Source organism: Spermophilus citellus (assembly GCF_964194105.1).
Source record: "Spermophilus citellus genome assembly, chromosome: 5".
Taxonomy (NCBI): Eukaryota; Metazoa; Chordata; class Mammalia; order Rodentia; family Sciuridae; genus Spermophilus; species Spermophilus citellus.
The window spans coordinates 47,129,371-47,149,582 of NC_138186.1; the positions used below are offsets into that span (position 1 = coordinate 47,129,371).

General features: G+C 41.3%; 1 pseudogene across 1 annotated transcript; it reads right to left on the minus strand.

Annotated features, from left to right (window-relative positions):
- Positions 1-16,623: 16,623 nt before the first annotated feature.
- On the minus strand, positions 16,624-18,754 carry LOC308649369 (class I histocompatibility antigen, Gogo-C*0202 alpha chain-like; annotated as a pseudogene). Its single transcript has 3 exons — positions 18,716-18,754; positions 18,001-18,237; positions 16,624-16,890 (listed from the first exon to the last, which is right to left on the minus strand). The product of its transcript is annotated as a class I histocompatibility antigen, Gogo-C*0202 alpha chain-like (transcript).
- Positions 18,755-20,212: the final 1,458 nt, after the last annotated feature.

The following is a 20,212-nucleotide window of genomic DNA, read 5'->3' on the forward strand; positions in this document are numbered from 1 at the left end:
GTGGCGACTTTATTGCATTTAGTGTCCCCTTTTTCTTTTTCTCTTTTTTTAAGTAGACAGAGGTGGCATGATCCTTACAGTGCAGGGAAGGAAGGCGGGAATTCCCCTAAGAAACAGGGCTTCATCCCTCCTTTTACTTACAGGATTAGCTCCTCTGTTTGGGTTCCACTCCAGACATGCCCCATCTCCTAACATTTCAGTAGTCAGCTCTCAAAAAGTTCCCGGGGGTCAAAATTTGTAACGGAAAGTTCGGTTCCTGACCTTGAGGCCAATTAATGCCAATTTAATAATGAGGACAGGGTTTTGAGAAAAAGAAAAGGGGAGATTTATTGCTTTGCTAACAAAGGAGAAACAAGGGGACTCTGCCCCAAAGGTTGTGACTCTCTTGATCTGGAGGGGCAAGGAGTTTTAAAGGAATTTCACTTGTTAATCTGAGAGATACTCAGTTCTTAGATCCCCAGCAGGCATTGCCCTCTGCAGTGGGTGTGCTCCAGGCAGCCAGCTAGGGGCTTCTTTCATCCTGCTTAACAAAGGGGGATAAAGTTCATCACAGTTCCTTAAAACACAGTTCAAAGGGGTGTCAGGCTTACTTGCTTTATTACCCATTTTTATGTCCAATATCCTTAAGTTTTTTATCACAGAAGTCACACAACAAAAGGCAGGGGAAAAAAAACATAGAACACAGAACAAAAACACAAGAAAACAGAAACTCGGCGCCGAAACAGAAAAACAGAGGAGCAATGCAACGTCTCGCTAAAGCTCCGGGGTAGGAGTGCGTGCGTGCCCGGCGGCACCTCTCTACCCTTCCAGAGGAATTCCCTACAGAACAGAACCGAGAACAGAACAATTTCTCATTACTATCGTGGAAAGGAGTATATGTGAGCCTCACCAGGCCACCTCTCTGTCTTCAGAAGAGATCTCCCTTAACAGAATACCAGATGTTATAAAGGCACCACTTACCTATGGAGGCCTCCTCCACCAGGTGCTTGCTGATAGTTTTAGTGCGGCAGTTCACTTCAGTTCTCCCGGGACTGAGGCTTACTCTGAGGCCTTGGGATGTCTCAAGGTGCTCACCCCCTAGAGTGGCTCTGCAGCCTGGAGCCCTGGAGCAAAGGCCGGCTTTAGAATTTCTAGCAGTCTGGTCTTGTGGTCTGGTCTGCCAGGGTCATCTCACTGGGGAACTCCAAAATGTTAGGTCAGGATGCAAGAAAAGACCACTGACTCCAATTAAAGTCAAATTAAAGCAAGCTTATTATTTTGACCAGCCTGGCTGCCTCTCCCACCCAAAACCGTGGGAACAAGTCAGCAGCTGCAGCTTTCCTGCAGCCCAGATTTATAGCCCAGAAAGTTACACAAAGGGAAATAACAGATAACAAAACTCTGATGAGCATAACGCAAATGGTAGTCTACATTTTTGCTGGTCCCAACATCAGAATTTATGAAGGTCATTAGAGCCTCAGAGAGGGTTGTTATCTGGCCAGGGAAAGCCAAGATTTGTGAGGCATCACTAAAGTTTTAGAGAGGGCTGCTATCTGGTCAGAGAGCCAGGCATGGGTGAGCACAGGCAGGCATTCCAAGCTAGATCAGAATTTTCAGTAATTTATAGTAAAGCCTAAATTATCTTTTCATGGCTTTGTGGCAAGATGGCTCCCAATTTTAAAAGAAAATCAGGTTGGGTCTATTAAGGAGGGCTTTTTTCCCTCCAAATCACCTCTCTGAACCTTGAGTTCAGAAAGTCTTAGAACTTTATACCCAGTGTGTAAGGGGAGGGGCTCACAATATGTAGAAGCTCACATAAAAGCAGCTTTTTCACTGTTCTGGGCACCCAATTCAGGTCAAGGACACTCTGTGAAAATCAGTGTCTGGGAAAGGGAGAGTCCCCCTCCCCTTTCTTCTCACAGATGGCTCCCCCAGGACCTGACTACAGTCCTTTGAGATGCAAATGCCTCTGTGAAGGCTCCAGACCCAGGTTGGAGGCCTTGAGTCCTTTATCACATTCTGTCTCTGCAAACACACCTCCTAAAAATTCTGTTGTAGAATTTCTTGATGATTGATAGTCTAAGAACAATTATACTAAACAGAATTTTTGAGGATCTCTAGAGAGGCTTAATTATGACAGGGGTTTTCTGGGTGGGGATCTCTGACCTGCTTCAATAAGGTTTTGCATTTAAAATCAAATCCATTTGGGTAATTTCCATTCCCATCTAGAAAAATGTCTAAGGCCTGGCACCAGGGTGCATGCCTATAATCCTAGAAGCTCCAGAGGCTGAGGCAGGAGAATCACAAGTTCAAAACCAGCCTCAGCAAAAGCAAGGTGCTAAGCAACTCAGTGAGATCCTGTCTGTAAATAAAATACAAAATAGAGCTAGGGATGTGGCTCAGTGGTAAAATGCCTCCAAGTTCAATCCCTGGGAAGGAAGGAAGGAAGGAAGGAAGGAAGGAAGGAAGGAAGGAAGGAAGGAAGGAAGGGAAGGAAGGAAGGAAGGAAGGAAGGAAGGAAGGAAGGAAGGAAGAAAGAAAGAGAGGATAGAAAAATGTTTCATCTGGTTTTCTAACTTTTGAGCATGAAGTTTTTTTTTCTTTTTTCTTTTCTTTCCCCCCACCCCTGGGGATTGACCCTAGAAGTGCTTTACCACTGATCTGCATTGGCAGCCCCCCCTTTTTTAATTAATTTTATATTTTGAGACAGGATCTCAGGAAGTTGCTAAACCTGGCTGCAAACTTGAGTTCCTCCTGCCTCAGCGTCCCTAGTCACTAGGATATAGGTGTGCACCACTGGGTCAGGCTTCATTTTGTTTTTTCTTCTTTAAATTTTTTATTATTTGTTTATTAATTTATTTATTGAATTTTGGGTTCTCATTTCACAGAAGAAATAAGGCATAGTAGAAAACACAGAAGTTTGATCCAATGGGAAGAGTATCTGTTGGGCTCGGAACCAGAACAGGGCCGGGACACCGCCCAATGATGGCAACCATCCCTAGGGCTTTAGGCTCTAGGATTCCTGTTCTTCTTCCTGTCTAAGAGAAGGGGCCCAGGACAGAGGCCACCAAAGGGCCATCACCTGCCCAGGAGCCCAGTAGAAAACTGACCACAGATATGCCAGTCATAACCACGCACTTCCCGTGGGGGATGATTAAAGTCCCTAAAACCACACTGCTGCTGATGCAGATGCTTCCTCCTCTACTGTAGCCTGTGCTGAATAAACTGATCTCTGGAGAACCTAGTGTGCTCCCTCACCGAGTAGTTGGGGTCTTCAGAGGTCTTTCAGTATCCAGGACTCACTCCTTCTATCTTTCCTTGAAGATCACTTAGATCCCTCCTCTTCAGATATAGATGCCTCCTACTGTACATTTTACAGTCATCCAAGAGAAAAATATTCAAATTCTATGACCCCATCACATATTGTGTCACATGTTCTGTCACATTGTTTGAAGAAGGAGAGCCAAATGTCCTATGTTCAGTTGCTGTTCACATAGAACCCTTCTCCACTTCAGCCTTCAAAGTTCTCATTTGAATATTTGCTACCACAACAAGATCTGCCCTACAGTGACTCCACTCTGGCCTGTGTCCTAGGCTCACCACAGCAGGACTCCTCTGTTGTTTTCATCATATCATTAACTTTCCCACTTTCTTTAATTAATTGCTTTAATTTTTAGATTTGTCTTCATTATATCCTTTCTTCCTTGATATTTTTTGTTGTATTGTCTGTGTACTTTAGCACTTAACACTCTTATTTCCATTATTTATTCTTTCATAATAAATGCTTTTAAGGCCATAAATTTTAATGCCTTTACATTTAAGTGCATTCATTATTGAGCCCTTTATAAGTATTCCATTGGTCTTGTTTTGAATCACAATTTTTTTGAAATTTTTAAAGTTGGCAAATGAATCACTTCATGAGATCATTGTTATCAGTACCTAATTTTATTACATTGAACTTATGAGAAGAATCTATATTAAATAAAGCCTCAGGAACATTCTTCATTTATGTTCTCATATATTGAAGAATTTTATTAGTTAAGTATTTGTACCTGTTAACAATATGTGTTCTCCATTTGGTATGGGGCTAGGCAGATAAATATAGATGGATGGTTAGGTCAGATATGATGGTTCTGCTAAATTTCTTCCATTTCTTTAAGGTGCTAGAGCTTGAACCAAGGACCTCACATATCAGACATCACTTTTCCATTGAGCTACACCCTAGCCTCCTTCTACTTCTTACTCAACCCTGTAATGAACTCATCTGAGGCAATAATGCTGCAAGGAAAAACCTGCAGCTGGAGTCATATCTGAGCATAACTCAGGAACCAAATGATAAAATAAATGAATTTCTGGGAAAGATTTACATAGAGAAATAATTAGAAGAAAGGAAAGGAGAATACACATGAAAAGGGACCCAGGAAAGAGAGCAATTATGGTAGAGTTCAGGCTGAATGTGTGGACATGGGAAGGTCAATCAAAGATTTTGGACTTTTGGTGATATCTTGAGCAGCATAGGCTGTTCTACAGTTTGACTGAGTTTTCAATGTGAGTTAGTAGTGGCCTTACTAAGCAGGATTCGAGTCAGAAGGTATTTGGTATAAGGTATTTGCATTAGCTTTTCTTCATTGTGACCAAACACATGAGAAAATCAACTTGGAAGAGGAAAGATTTATATTGGATCACAGTTTCAGAGGTTTCAGTTGATGCTCATCTGGCTCCATCACTACAGACCTGTGGTGAGGCAGAGCATCTTGGCAAAGAGGGCATGGTGGAGCAGAGGTGATCACCTCATGGTGGCAGGAAGCAGAGAGAGGAGGAAGGAAGGGGCTGGGGACAAGACATAGCCTTCCAGGGAATGCCCCCAATGACCTATTTCCTCAATAGACTCTATCTCCTCCAGTTTCCACCACTTCTTCACAAAGTCATCAGCTAAGAACTCATTAATGGATATGTTCATTGATGAGGTTAATACCCTCATGATCCAATTACTTCCCCAAAGCCCCACATCTAAACATTGCTACAGTGGGGATAAATCTTTCAACACATGAGTCTGGGGAACGCTTCATATCTAAATACTAACAGTATAGGAAGGAATCAAAAATTCATGAAGACAGGAATGTCGGGATAGATGTGCTGTCTTTAAGCAACCAGTTCTTCCTTCCTCTCACCAAAAAAAGAAAAAAATAAAAGAAAGAAAATGCTCTTTCCACAGCTTTAAAACAAACTTTAGAGGAAAAAACCTGCAACTTTGACAAGTTTTGAGTAGCTGAGTGGTTTGCAGGATATTCTTGATGTTCTGATTATCAGTAGGATCAAAGGAACTCAGAAGGGGAGGAGTGAGAGGAAAAGCAGATGGTTACCTCAGTTAGCATATTACATGTTTCTTGTGGGAACAAAAGAAGTATTACAAGAAAAGAAATTACAAGAAAAGAATTCTTCAGAAACTCCTTAAACGTCTGGGTGCAGTGGCACCCACCTGTAATCCCAACAGCTCAGGAGGTTGTGGCAGGAGGGTCATGAGTTCAAAACCAGCCTTCAAAACTTAGCAAGACCCTAAGCCACTTAGCAAGACCCTGTATCTGAATTAAAAATATAAAGGTCTGAGGATGTGGCTCAGTGGTTAATTGAACCCATGGGTTCAATCCCCAGTATAAGTAAGTAAGTAAGTAAATAAATAAATAAATAAATAAATAAATAAATATGCTCCACCAAAAAACAACCTCATTAATTTCTTTATTGTTCTTTTTTATATGTTATTATCCACAGAAACTTTCATTCATTCTATCTTTCCATCATGAATACTCTACCAAACATGCATGATTAAACTAAATTTCTGTATTTTGATATAAACAAAGTAAATTATACCACTGAGGTAGCCATGGGTTAAATCCCTACCACCCAAATAAAACAAAAAAAAAGTGAACATTTTTTTTAAAAAAACTAAATGATTTTATAAAAAGTAAAGACCAATATGAAAAAAACTAAAATTACCACAAAAGTTGAGAGAATTGCCTGAAGATATTTGAGTGAGAAAATGTTTCTTAAATGAGACAGAAATAGTTTGAATCATTTCTACAGCAATTTGAAAATGTTTGGACTTAAAGGAAAAACATGTAACAAAAGTGTATGTCTGTGTGTGTCTGTGTGTGTGTTTCTGTGCATAAGTTCATTAGAGATGAAACTGAGATTTCAACCAGGAAGCAAGATATAATAAATATTACTCTTACTGTCAAGTGGCAAACCACCATATGCATCAGCACAAATGAAAGTAAAGATAGAGAAATTAGAGTTTTCTGGAAAAATAGTATGAAATAATTGTATATATATGGGTTTGTCTCTGTGTCTTCTATTCTGTCTATACTGTCAAACAGACACTGCTTATAAATTCATGTCACACTGTGAACAAGGATTAAAGGGAGACAAAATATTTAATGCAGTTATTGCAGGCATTTAGCTGCAGCCAACTCAGGACTACCATCTTTGAGAAAATGCAAATATCTGAAGTGAAACACACTCTCATCAATTCTCTTCCTAAAGCATTTTCCAAACTACAATGCAGGGAAATGGAACTCAGGCAAAGAGAAGCAATGTCAGGAGGCAAAGCAAACAGAGCAGAATTCGAGGCTGCCAAGGTACAGGGATTGGAGGCTAGAGTACTGAGAGAGAACTACAAGAATAACCTAAAGTCACACTCCTAGGCTGCATGTGCCCAAGGTGTCACACCATGAAAGCTATCAAAGGACAGCTACTTAGGGTTTGCTGTGCTAAGTAGAAATCACAAAGGCTAAGAGTGCAGGGGACATGAGGGAATTTTAGATGAGCCAAATCTGAGTTTTCAGTTGAGACATCAGGATGAAGGTCAAGTTGAGATCAAGGAGTGAAGACCATGACCTTGGAGTAAATACCAACTAAAATAATCTGCCTTAACAAAGACTGAAATCAAGCTTAATGTAGGATCAAGAGTATTATGATTTTGACATGATAACCAATGGAACAGAATAGAAGACATAGAGACAAACCCATATATATACAGTTATTTCATACTAGACAAGGTACCATAAACATACAATGGAGAAAAGATAGCATCTTCAACATATGGTGCAGGGAAAACTGGAAATCCACAGGTAGTAGAATGCAATTTAACCCCTATCTCTCACCCTACACAAACTCAACTCAAAGTGGATCTAGGACCTAGGCATTAGACCAGAGACTCTGAACCTAACAGAAGAAAATGTAGGCCCAACTCTCCATTATGCCAGCATAGGAAATGAATTCCTCAACAAGACTTCTAAAGAGCAAAAAGTAACATCAAGAATCAATAAATGGGATGATATTAAATTAAAAATATTCTTCACAGCAAATAAAACAATCAAGAATATGAAGAGAGAGCCTACAGAATGGGAGAAAATCTCTGCCACCAGCATCTCAGATAGAGCATTAATCTCCAGAATACACAAAGAACTAAAAAAAAAATTAACAACAACAATAAAAACCCAATCAATGAATGGGCAAAGGAAATGAACAGACACTTCACAGAAGAAAAAAAAATAGAATCAGTCAACAAATATATGAAAAAATGTTCAACATCTCTAGCAATTAGAGAACTGCAAATTAAAACTACACTGAGATTCCATCTCACTCCAGTCAGAATGCCAATCATCAAGAGTACAAGTAACAAGAAATGTTGGCAAGGATGTGGGGGGAAAGGTACATTAATACATTGCTGGCGGGACTGCAAATTAGTGCAACCAATCTGAAAAATCAGTGTGGAGATTCCTCAGAAAACTTGGAATGGAACCATCATTTGACCCAGTTATCACACTCCTCAGTATATACCCAAAGTACTTAAAATCAGCATACTGCAGTGATACAACCACATCAAAGTTGATAGTAGCTCAACTCACAATAGTTAAGCTATGGGACCAAACTAGGTGCCCTTCAGCAGAAGAATGGATAAAGAAAATGTGGTATATATACATAATGGAATATTACTGAGCCATAAAAAAAATAAGATTATGGCATTTGCCAGTAAATGGATGGAACTGGAGACTATAATGTTAAGTGAAATAAACCAATCCCCCAAAAGCAAAATCTGAATGTTCTCTCTTATAAGTGGATTCTAACACAGAATAAAGGGTAAATAGTGAAGAACAGAAGTTCATTGGATTAGATAAAGGGAGATGAAGGGAAGGAAGGACAGATGGGAATAGGAAATATAGTAAAATAAATAAGACATAACTTTCCTATGTTCACATATGAATACCTGTGAAAATCCACATCATGTTCAACCACAAGAATGGGATCCTAATTAGAACTAGTCATACCCCACCTATGTATAATATGTCAAAATATATTCTGTTGGGAGTCGGCCCAGCTCCAAAGACTAACCTCCCCATCCCCTGATAAGAGCCTTCCAATGGTGAGCCCTGCTAACTCACATGATCCTTACCCACCAATCAGAACTTCCCCATCACTATCCAGTGGTGAGTCCTGGTGACTCACATGATCCTTACCCACCAATCAGAAAGCACCCCATGCCAGCTGCCAAAACCATTAAACTGTTAAACTGTTTCAACCCTCATACCACCCCTGGCTCTATAAATATGCAGAGCTGACTCAATAAACTGGCAAGGGCAAGGCTTGATCATTCTTTCATATTCTACTGCCATGTATATCTAAAAAGAACAAATAAAAACAAGAGTATTCTGATTTTAGATATAAGTAGTTCTTTAGTAATGAACTAAATGTTGAAACTAATGTTAGCAGTCTTGGGAAGAAAAAGCAAAACATAAAGGTTCTATAACAACCATCTACAACATTGGGCAAGGAAGTAATAAAATGGAAAGTGGAAAAGGTAAACAGGAGAGATAAAACAACCAAGAGAAGGTACTGAAGCCAGCAAACAAGGACTCACTTCACAATATGCTTAAGGAAAAAAAGGAAAGGTTTGACAAAAGATATAAAAATATCCAGAAATTTCATCCATGAAATAGGGTCAACCCTCCAGCATATAGGCACAGGTAACAATTTTCTCAATAGGACCCCTAAAGCTAAGAAAATAACGTCAGGAGTTAATAAATGGATGGCATCAAATTAAAAAGCACAGCAAAGGAAACAATTAAGAATGTGAAGAAAGAATGTACAAAATGGTAGAAAAACTTTGCTGTTCTGATGGAGGATTAATATTTAGAACATATAAAGAATTCAAAACACTTTACACGAAAAAATCAAATAACCAAATTAATAAATGAGTCAATGAATTAAACAGACACTTTCCAAAAGAAGAAATACAAATGGCCAATAAATATATGATAAATGCTCAATATCATTAGAAATTAGGGAAATGCAAATCAAACTACACTGAGATTTCATCTCATACCAGTCAGAATGGCAGTCAACAAGAATACAAATAGTAAATTCTGGAGAAAAGGGAACACTTTCACACTATTGGTGGGAGTGTAAATTAGTGCAACTACTATGGAAATCAATACAGAAGTTTCTCAAAGAACCACCATTTGATCCAGCTGTGCTACTACTCAGTATTCATCCTAAAGAATTAAAGTCATCATCATCAGTGATGCATGCATGCCCATGTTTATAGAAGCACAGTTCACAACAGCCAAACTATGGAACCAGCCTAGGTGTCCATCAATGGATGAATGGATAAAAAAAACGTAAGTTATATACACAATGGAGTTTTATTCATCCATAGAGAAAATAAAATTATGGCATTTTCAAGGAAATAGATGGACCTTGAAAACAGTATATTAACCATAAGCCAAACTCAGAAGGTCAAAGTACAACTATAATGCATCAATGAAAAAATGTGTAAAATTTTTTTGATTTTTTTTAATATACCAACAATTTATAAAAACACATTTAATAGACCAAATATTCATTTTTTATGGAATTTAAGAGACCAAGAGTGCTTGTATTTATATTTAGCAATTGATTTTTTCGGTATTTTAACTTACAAATGACACAGATATTTTCTTCTAACAAATATGTTTATACATGTTTATCCCATTTATATAAAATCTAATTAACCCAAATTTTTAACAGCTCTTTTATATTAACCTAAAAACCAAGATATCAGACAAGCAGAGTTAATATTTTAAGATATTTTTCCTGTCCCACCCCATAAAAACCCTAAAAGCAATAGACAGTATATTTTAAACATTTTTCTTTCTTTCTTTCTTTCTTCTTTCTTTCTGTATTATTTATTTATTTATTTATTTATTTATTTATTTATTTATTTATTTATTATGTGGAGCTGAAGATCAAACCCAGGGCCTTGCATGTGCGAAGCAAACACTCTACCACTGAGCCATAACCCCAGTCCCTACTTTAAATATAAATATCATCCCAAATGTTTAGTAACCTAGACAAAAAAAATGCATTGAATAATTTTAAAGATGTCTTTACTTTGTCTTACCAAAAATTTAAATTAATTCATTTATCTAAGATTTATTTAAATGGGCTGGAGCTGTGGCTCAGTGGTAGAGCACTTGCCTGGCATTCATGAGGTCTTGGGTTCGAACCTCAGCACCACATAAGTAAAAGTAAATAAATAAAATAAAAAGATCCCTTGACAATTAAAAAATATTTAAAAAAAAATATTTATCTAAGTCATGTGAACAAATAAGTCATTGGATTTGTGTCTTTTAAAAATTTATGAGTACTCATTTATTTATCATCCAATTTGGTACCATGTAGACACAATTACATGTACACAAACATACATAAAAATGACAGAAAATAAAAATTTCATTTAGAATCATCATTTGTCATTTTTTCAAATCAATCTGTTGATGCAATTACCATAGTAATAAACAATTCCTAATTTTAAACCTGCACTTCCAAAGATAGAACTTGGTTGAAACAAAGTGGAATATTTACATCCCAAAGACATAGAATTTAATCTAAACGTCATTGAGAAGGGTAAAGGCAAATGTCCAGTGGAAGCGAAAATTTTAAAGGTGAGGTTTGTTATGCAGGCTTAAGATAACATTTTTCCCTATTTGAAGAGCTGATCAATAGCACACAGCATTTTTTGTAAAGGATTAAGAAAATCATATACTGGAGATCTAGTTGATAAGTCCTTCTGACCTAACCTATTTTCTAGTCAGATGTAGCCCTTCCAAGAGAAAGGCAAAGGGCACTTTCTAGGTCCATCTAACATGAGAAAGCCTGCTGTAAGCTTTCCAACGCTTTTTCTTCCTGCTTTAATTTATCACAGGTTTTAGTCTTTTGGGAAAGAGTTTGCTTAAATTTTAAAATATGTCCCATTGTATCAGAATTTATATATATATATATATTTTTTTTTTTGCTTTTATCTTACTGCCTAAGGACTCTAAACCAGCCCATAAGAAAATCAGTTTAAGATATTAAATGTTCCACATTTTTTAAGTATTTGCAATTTGAGGCATTGCAATCATCAAACATAAAACCAGCTGGAGTACCAGATTTTTTTTTCCTCCAAACACTCTCCCCTCTTGAATTTGTTTCCCATTTTAGCAGAGGTCCCCTTTCTCCCAAAATTGCAACCTTCTGAGTAAGTGGTGGACTTGGTTTTGAACTAAAATGTGCAAGTTTGTAATGATTAGGAGAAAGAGACATAAAGCAAAAAGGCAAATTTACATAATGGATTGTGAGGAAAAAAGACAAAATATGTTATCCAACAATGTTCTGACAAAGTTTATGAAACAAAAAATATTCAAATTAACCAGCTCAAGATAAACCAAGAATTGTCAGTCGAACAAATTTCCAGTAGGGATCGTCATTGCCAGCCATCATATTTTTTTTTCCTTTATCAAGTCAGTCTACATAAACACACACTAACAGATAAATAAACACATAAAACAATTACATTAAACTAGCATGCACTTTTAGATAAATAGGCCATACTGTACAAAAATCCAGCACATATAATGCCTGTAATCCTAATGGCTCAGGAATCTGAGGCAGGAGGATTGTAAATTCAAGGCCAGTCTCAGCAATAGTGAAGCCCTAAGCAATTTAAGGAGACTCTGTCTCAAAACTTTTTTTAAGAAAAAAAGAAAGTAATTTTAAAAGGCTAGGGATGTGGCTCAGTGGTTAAATGCCTGGGTTCGATTCCTGGTGTGTGTGTATATATATTTCAACAAAATCCTCCCACTCTCCATTCCTATGCAAATCATAACTGAGATCTCCCAACCTGGTTTCTCTGTGTACCTTAGGTCTACTTGGCACCACAGAAGAATCCTAACTTCCCTTTCAGACAAATTGGAAAAGCCCAGAAGCATTCAGGAAAGAGCCCCCCAACAAGGAAAAGGAAGGACAAGGCCTGCCATGCACTGTCAGGGAGAATTTATCAGGGGTCAGACTTCAGGGGCCAGAATCCAGAAGTTTGTTTCTCTGCTTCAGTAAATGATGGTATAAAGCAGCCAATGTCATCCCACAGTAGAAAGGAAGGGAGAGACCCTATAATGAATGTAATTTCAGCAGCTGCATGGGTAACTCCTTTTTTGCCTCTCACTTGGAGAAGAAGTGTCACAGAAGAAGGGTTCATGGAGTTCCCAGAGAGAAGAGAGAACTGGACTTTAAGACCAACAGGATCCTTGGCATACGTGATGGAAAACAATTTCAACACATGCCTGTCAGAGGCATAGACAGAGGTTTATTTAGGAAAATAGATACACAGTCAAGGGAGAATGTGGTGCAATCTCCAGAAGGAGAGACAGTCACCCACTGGTGTGGAATGTTAATACTTATAAAGGGCCAGTGCTGGGGGCTGGACAATTGGTGGAGACTGGGTGGAGCTACACAATTTCCTGGCAGTTTTTCCTTTGGGTATTTCCCTCATTTTACAAGGAAATGTGCCAAAGGGCATATTACTCAATATTTACAAATGTGCTTTCCCATCTCAAGGACTTGTGGGTCTTTAGACTCTCTCTTTATCCTAAATCCCTATTTCATGCCCTCTTCTTTCAGGTCTGGCCAGCTGTAAGTGGCTAATGTTCAAAGAGCATGCTCTCTCCTGGCTCATCTCACCTAAATTATTATCCGAGTCCCAGGCCAGAGGCCTGACTCTAGGAATCTAATAAATAAGGTCTGGCATTCACCCTAAAAAAAAAATCAAAAAAGTAATAATGAAAAGAGCCAAGCATAGCGGTGCACGCCTATAATCCCAGCAGCTCAGGAGGCTGAGGCAGGAAGATCGTGAATTCAGCCATCCTCGGCAACATAGCGAGTGAGATGCTGCCTCTAAATAAAATATTTTAAAAATGACTGGGAATATGGCTCAGTGTTTAAGTCCCCCTGGGTTCAATCCCCATAACCAAAACAAACATGAAAGGAACCAAGGAATCTTAATAAGTGTAGCTACTCAGGGAAGACAAGGGAACACATGTCCTTAGCCTCATCTAAACTGATAATTATATCTTCATTTTTGAAGGACAGTCTACCAGGAAAGAGAGTTTGTGGTTGACAGTTTTAGTCTTTCAGCCTATTCCATATGTCATCCCATTGCCTTCTACTTCAATGATTGCTGATGAGAAACTGGTTATTAATCTTAATGGGAACCCCTTGTGTGTGGTGAGGTTTTCCTCATTTGCTTTCAAGTTTTTCTCTTGTCTCTGCACAGTGTATCCTCTGCCTCTTCCCACTAGGACCATGCTCCACGAGGCCAGCATTTTTTGTTTCTCCTCTAATGAGATTCACAGATGCAAAAAATACTGTCACATATCTGACACACGATAAGTATCAATTAAATAAATGATTACTGTAGAGCACCTCCCTCTATCTTTATTGAAGGAGTCTCAGTCTCAGACTCCTCATGGCACTTCAGCAAAACTGTCCTTACACTGACATTGGGGATGCCTGGGATTTTCTCACAACCGCTGCCCTCCCTCTTACACTCCCTCCCAAAACAGCCCTCCTACTCCTGCTCTACACAGCGCATGCTAACACTTACACCTTCAGCAAAGAAAAATCCTTGACATTTGGGTCTATTTTCATATGTAAATATGAATTATACTCTGTCCTATAAACCCTTCAGTTTAGACAGGAGCCAGCACTAGGATTACTAGAGCTAAAGGCATGGAGAAGGGTAGGCCAGGAGAGCAGAAAAAGAATTTCAAAAGGAATTTACCTAAAAAGAGAAACAACAGGATCTCGCCCCTTGACTAATCCTAGACTCTATAATTCAATTTTTAAATATTGGGGGAAAGAACACAAACAAGGAAGCAACCTTGAAAGGAGGGCAGAAGATCATACATGTGAAAATTCATCTTTTGATACCACAGAGACTCCTGTTTGCAGGAGCCTTATGAGAACAATGACAGGAAAAACTCCTCTTGCTGCTATCAAAAATGAAGGACACCAGAGAACAAGGAGACCAGCATCATTCCCAAGAACAAGAACAGTCACAATCCTCTATGAGAAGCAAGAAATAAACACAAAAGTCATGGGCTAAAGACCACACCAGGGGCTGAGCTTAGGCTGGTCTAGTGTTGGAGCACTAGACCATATGCTATTAGACCCAAATGGCCATAATTAGGCTCCCTCACCTAGGCTTCTGGCAAGCTATGTCGTGCTTTTAGTGTGTGACCAAAACCATGAGTCATCTATGCTATGGTCAGTGTGTAACCAAAGTCAGAAACACTCTGATTCAACATATATACTCAAAGTCATAAACATTCTGCTTGTGAGCACACACCCACTTATGTGACTTGTTGGCAGTGTGCCTTCTTTTGTTGGCCTGCATATAAAAAGAGCCAAAGGAAAAGACTTGGGGGCTAAGTGGAACTAACTAGGGCTAAACTGAGGGGGGTAAAATGGAACTGGCTGGGGGCTAAAGCTGAAGCTGGAGGCTGTTATCCCCTCTGAATAAAGCATATCTACTATCCTAACTGCTTCTTGCATCTTCTTCCACCTGTTGGGATACTGAATCTGTTTCCTAGGTCTGAGCCCCTACCCAACAACCTGGCCACAGAAAGCCCTTGCTACCCATGGTCCTGGCAATTCCTGTATCCCTGTGATCACAGATTGTAGAAGTTTTACCAGAGGGGCAAAGAGAAAGGAGCAGGGACGATGACTAAAGTCCAGTATGGACTGAGCACTGACTGGGCACAGTCCCAATCACTCTCTGCTCCTCACAGTCTTCTGTCCCCACCTGCAACAGACTCAGCACAGCAAAAACAGACTGTGGATGGTTCTGAGTGCTCCAATTTATTTCCTTCCTCAAATTTCAGGCATCTTTTTATTTCATTAAGCAATTAACCCCTCATTTCAAATAACCCCAACTGTTTAAAAATCAATTTTATATTTAGATTCTTATTTTCTGTACAGAAATAAGAACTTGAAGATCAGTGTACTTGAGTCAGTGATGGAATCATCTAAGTCATACCTTTGTTGGAACAGGAAAGTTGACTGTGGAAAGGAACATAGGTCAGTATCAGGATGGGGTCCTGGTGGGTAGGGGTGCTCTGGTCTCCCCACCTTCTCACATTATGCCAACAAGGACACAGACACATTTAGACACTTTGCAGGAAGAGAATCCAGGAGTTCTTAGAGCCACAAAGAGGAGGCAAACAAAGCAGCTGTCTCAGACTACAGAACAAAATAATCAAGAACAAATTCAGGTCAAGCACTATTAGTGGCAACCTGCTCAACAAAGCTTCACTCACTCAAAAGGATCGAATTCAGAAAGTCCTGGAACCCAGTTTGGTCTTCTCTGTCCCATCCCCTTTCCTACATCAGGCCCTGCAGAGTCTCACCTTTATGCCGTGAGAGACGCATCAGAGCCTTGGAAACTGTCCCTCTCTGGAACAGAAAAACAACTAGATATATTCAGAGGGCAAAAGAGAACTGGCTGAAGGAAGAATTATGGGGTGAGTGATATTCCCCATGGACTTCTGCCTATGCAATCCTAAGGGTCATCCTTTTCGCCATACTTACTTGGAGCCTGAGTGTAGCTCCTCCCTTCTTTTCTACCTGTGAGAAGAAAACAATCTGCAAGGAGGAGGGCCATGAAGGCCCTTTAGGAAGCCCCTAGTACTAACACTCAAAGGATGTTCCAGAACATGACTTCAGACCCAGGAAATGACCAGGAGGCATGGGGAAAGGAGATTACAGGCACTGAACCAACTGCTCTCCCAGAGGTTTGCCTTCAGCAGGGACCTTCCCTTCTGACCTCTGACTGCTGGGAATCAGGTCCCTGTCACAAAGATCATCAGGGTGCAAAATCTGTCTTTTATTTTTCATGTGTTTTATGATAGAATGTCAGCAAACAGCCCCAGGCTGTATAAACATGAATGTGTGGGTGGTACTTCCTATTAATGAGGCAGGACACACTTCTACCTGGGGCCTGAAATAAGAAAATTCAGACTCAGCTCCTCCCCTACCTGCTTCTTCCTCCACTTCATCACAACAACCATCACAACTCTGATGTCCACAGCTACGAGAAGAACCAGAACCAGGCCAACAATGATTTCCTTGGTGGAGATGGAGGGCTGAGGAGGTGGCTCTGTGAAGCCAACAGAGGGGAAGGTGAGGACCTCTGACCCCCAGCTTTCAGCCCTGACCTACAAAGAGGCTCCAGAATGGCTCCTGATTTTCATGAAAATAAGCTCTGAGCCCTCATCCCCTCCTGACCTCATTTCAGGGGAGGGGCTCGGGCAACCCCTCATGCTGCACAAGATATGTGAATTTCTGCTCCTATCCTGAAGGCACCACCACAGCTGCCCACTTCTGGAAGCTTCCATCTCCTGCAGGCCTGGTCTCTACAGGCTCCATGTCCTGGGTCTGATCCTCCCCATCCCGCTGCCAGATCAGAGTGACATCCTTAGGGTAGAAACCCAGGGCCCAGCACTTCAAGGTGACAGCTCCTTCAGGGTTAGGGTGTGAGTCACATGTGTCTTTGGGGGCCTGGGAAGAAGAGTGACAAATTTTAGGTACTCTGAATTCTCTGTGGGTCACTCCAGCATCATTCAAGTGTCCAACCTGAGAATGAATAGGACAACTCGTATAGGGGAATGCCAAACCCCAACACTAAACAATACCTGCTCTGCTAAATCTGTATTTCCTGACCACCACTTGAAGCTACATGTAGCCACATGACTGTTATCACCAACTGAACACAAACAGAAGTGAAGTATCAACTTAATGTTTCACAACTTATGAGGATAAACTACTTGTAAGTGCTACTACTTCCCATGCTGCTGTGCTTGAGTTTCAACTTGACCATGCAGATGAAGATAAAGAACCACAAAATGGAAAAAAAACTACATCCTTAAATAACTGTGTGGAGTTGAACTGGCTTCCCATGTGAGACTTAAATAAGCCACAGTCTAAACCACAATATTTTGGGACCCCACATTATAATTGCTTTGCCTGTGTGTAACTGCAACAATAGACTTCTGAAGAAGCCGTTGAAAATTGGAGTATTACTAAATTGATTTGATAAAACAGTTCTTATACCAACTCTTTGCTGGAACTTGCTGTGTTTTGAATAGTAAAAGATATATTTATAAGCCAAATACAAACAAACCACAACAAACCCCCACATGCTAGCCTACACACAGGCAAAAGGAATAATTTATTTCTTAGAAAGCTGTAGAATCAGGGCAGGAAGCTCCGGGTATTTGAGGGGTTGTAAAGGGTCCTGACTGGGTGGAGGAGGCTGAAAGACTCAGAAACACTGCAGTCAGATCTCCAAAGCCATTGGGTGTAGCACAGAGAACAAGGCTTGAGAGAGGTCATAATTCACAATCTGTTCCCAGAATCAAAGGGAACCGCTGATTGGTTATTTCAGGAATCTACTCTCTTTTTCAGTCACAGATTCCCAATTGTCCTGAGAGAAGAAAAAGTGGGCCCTGAGGTGAGTCATTCTCTGCTACTGGATCTGAAAACCTAGGAGCACTCTACATCCCTCCATGTTAGATAAAGACAGTATTCTAGTTAGGATCCCATTTTCTTCCCCTCCTGAGGAGATGCCCCACCCCACAGATGGGGAAATTGCCTTGAGGCAGCTTGTACTTTTGCTTTGCAGTGTCTCCTTCCCATTCTCCAAGCATCTCTGGAGCGACTCCACGCACCTGCCCTCCAGGTAGGCTTTTATAGCTCTGCTGCAGCCGCTGCTTCAAATTTGCCCCGGGTGATCTGAGCCCCAGGGTCCACTGTGGTCCAGGAACACAGATCTTCGTCCAGGGAAAGGTAATCTTTACCGTCATAGGCGTACTGCTTATACCCGCGGAGGAGGCGGCCATCGGAATCCTTGTGGCAGTCTTAACTTGGACTGGATGGTGTGAGAGCCTGGCCCAGTCCCCTCCGTCAGCCCCTTCCCCTCCAGCCCAACCCGAGGAAATTCTAACCCAAACTCAAAATGAAACCAGGTAACAGTTCCCTTGAGCACTTCCCAGATCGAGGGTCTCCGCGGGCCCCGCAGACTAGGGATGATCCTCCAACCTGGGGACCCACAGCAATTTTAACCGGTCCGTGGGGAACGTGGAAGAGTCGTGACCTCAGCCCTGTGCCCGGCGTCACTCGCCGTTCTCACTCTGGTTGTAGTAGCCCAGCAGGTTATTGAGGTTCACTTAGTAAGTCTGGGTGTTGACCTTAGCTTTCCGCATCTGCTCATCCCAATAGTCAGGTCCCACCTGCTCCACCCAAGGCGCTCGCGGGTCCGTTCTTGGCTTCGCGCCTAGCTGTCCAAGCGCGCAAACCGTGTGTCCTCCAGGTAACCACAGCCAACTTCCAAGTACCTGGCCTCTCCGCGGTCAGGCACGGACATCGTGATGTAGAAACACGTCATGGAGTGGGAGCCTGGGGGCGGGGAGCAACTGAGACCGGCTCGACCCTTCTCAGAGCTCCAGGCCTCTGAAGATAGAAGGGGCACGGGGGCTCTTGAAATGGAAAAGGTACGGGAAGAGCGAGATATAGATGGGAGACAAGAGGGTGGAAGATGAGAAAGGGTTCGAGACAGGAAGTGACCAAGGTGGGGAGGGGTACCAGCTAGGGGCTACCTCGAAGCTTCTTCTGGTCCAGCGACCCCACCCCTTTATCCTCCCGCGAATGCCCATTCACTACCGATCCACCACCCACCCGCACTCACCTGCCTAGGTCTTTGTCAGAGCCAGGGACCCCAAGAACAGCACCATGACTCCCATTCTCAGGATCTGGGGAGAATCCCGGTCCCTATGGGTCCACAGAGCCTTATAACCAGGAACAGCAGCAATGCTGATTAGCCAAAGAACACAAGGGGAGTGAGATCTGGGTCAGCCTCAGGAGTGTCCAAGATGAAGCACCTGACAAGGTCTGAGAAAAGGAAACATCAGGGATATGAAGACACCCCAAGGCTCAGCTTCCCTGCTCCACACTCCTCCCTGGAACCTGAGACCTGGAGAGCCATGCACTAGAACCTAGGACTTTGCTTAATCTCTCTCCTAATGAACAGAGTGTTCTTTGTCACCTCCTCTCCTCAGAGTCCTGGCTCAGAGGCTGTCTGAGGAGACCACAGGAAACCTCCAGCTGGGCTCAGCCTCTCTTCCTCCTATTCTATTACTGAATTCCTTCTCCCTGAGTTATATTTCTACTCCCTGACTGTCCACCTGAACTCTTAGAAGAAAATCACTCCATGTGAGTGCCTGGTCTAGAAGTGGGGTGGAGAGGCAGATTTTCTCTTTAAATCTAGAGAAGACCAGGTTCCTTATTGTGCATCCTCTGAAGACCTGACTGGTGCTAGGAGTTTTCAGGGAATATGGTTCCTTCATATAGTTGTTGAAAGTGGCCTCAGGTTCTTGCAGGTTAGTCCCAGGAGGCCTCTGTTTCTAGGTCCATGGACCTTTCCACAGGCTGCTCACAACACAGAAGCTGGCCTCCCCAGAGCCAGGGATCCAAGGGAAAGACAAATAAGATGGAAGCTGCAACATGCTCAATGTCCTACACTCAGAGCCACAGCTCATTACATTAGCCTCACTCCTTCAGGTAGAGGTTGAGTTAGCAGGTCCCAGACCACCCTCCGAGAGGGAAGAAGCTGCCTCTCTGCAAAGGAGGAGCATGAAAGAATTGGCACATCTGTTAAAACCAAAACTAAAGCAAACAGTTTCAAAATTCCATAAGTCGAGTGCTTTTATATCCAATTATTTTTCTTAAATGCTTTAGATTTCTATTTTGGAAAATTCATGATCAAAAGTTTGAGACAGCTGGGTGTGGTGGAACACACTTGCAATCCCAGTGGCTCAAGAGGCTA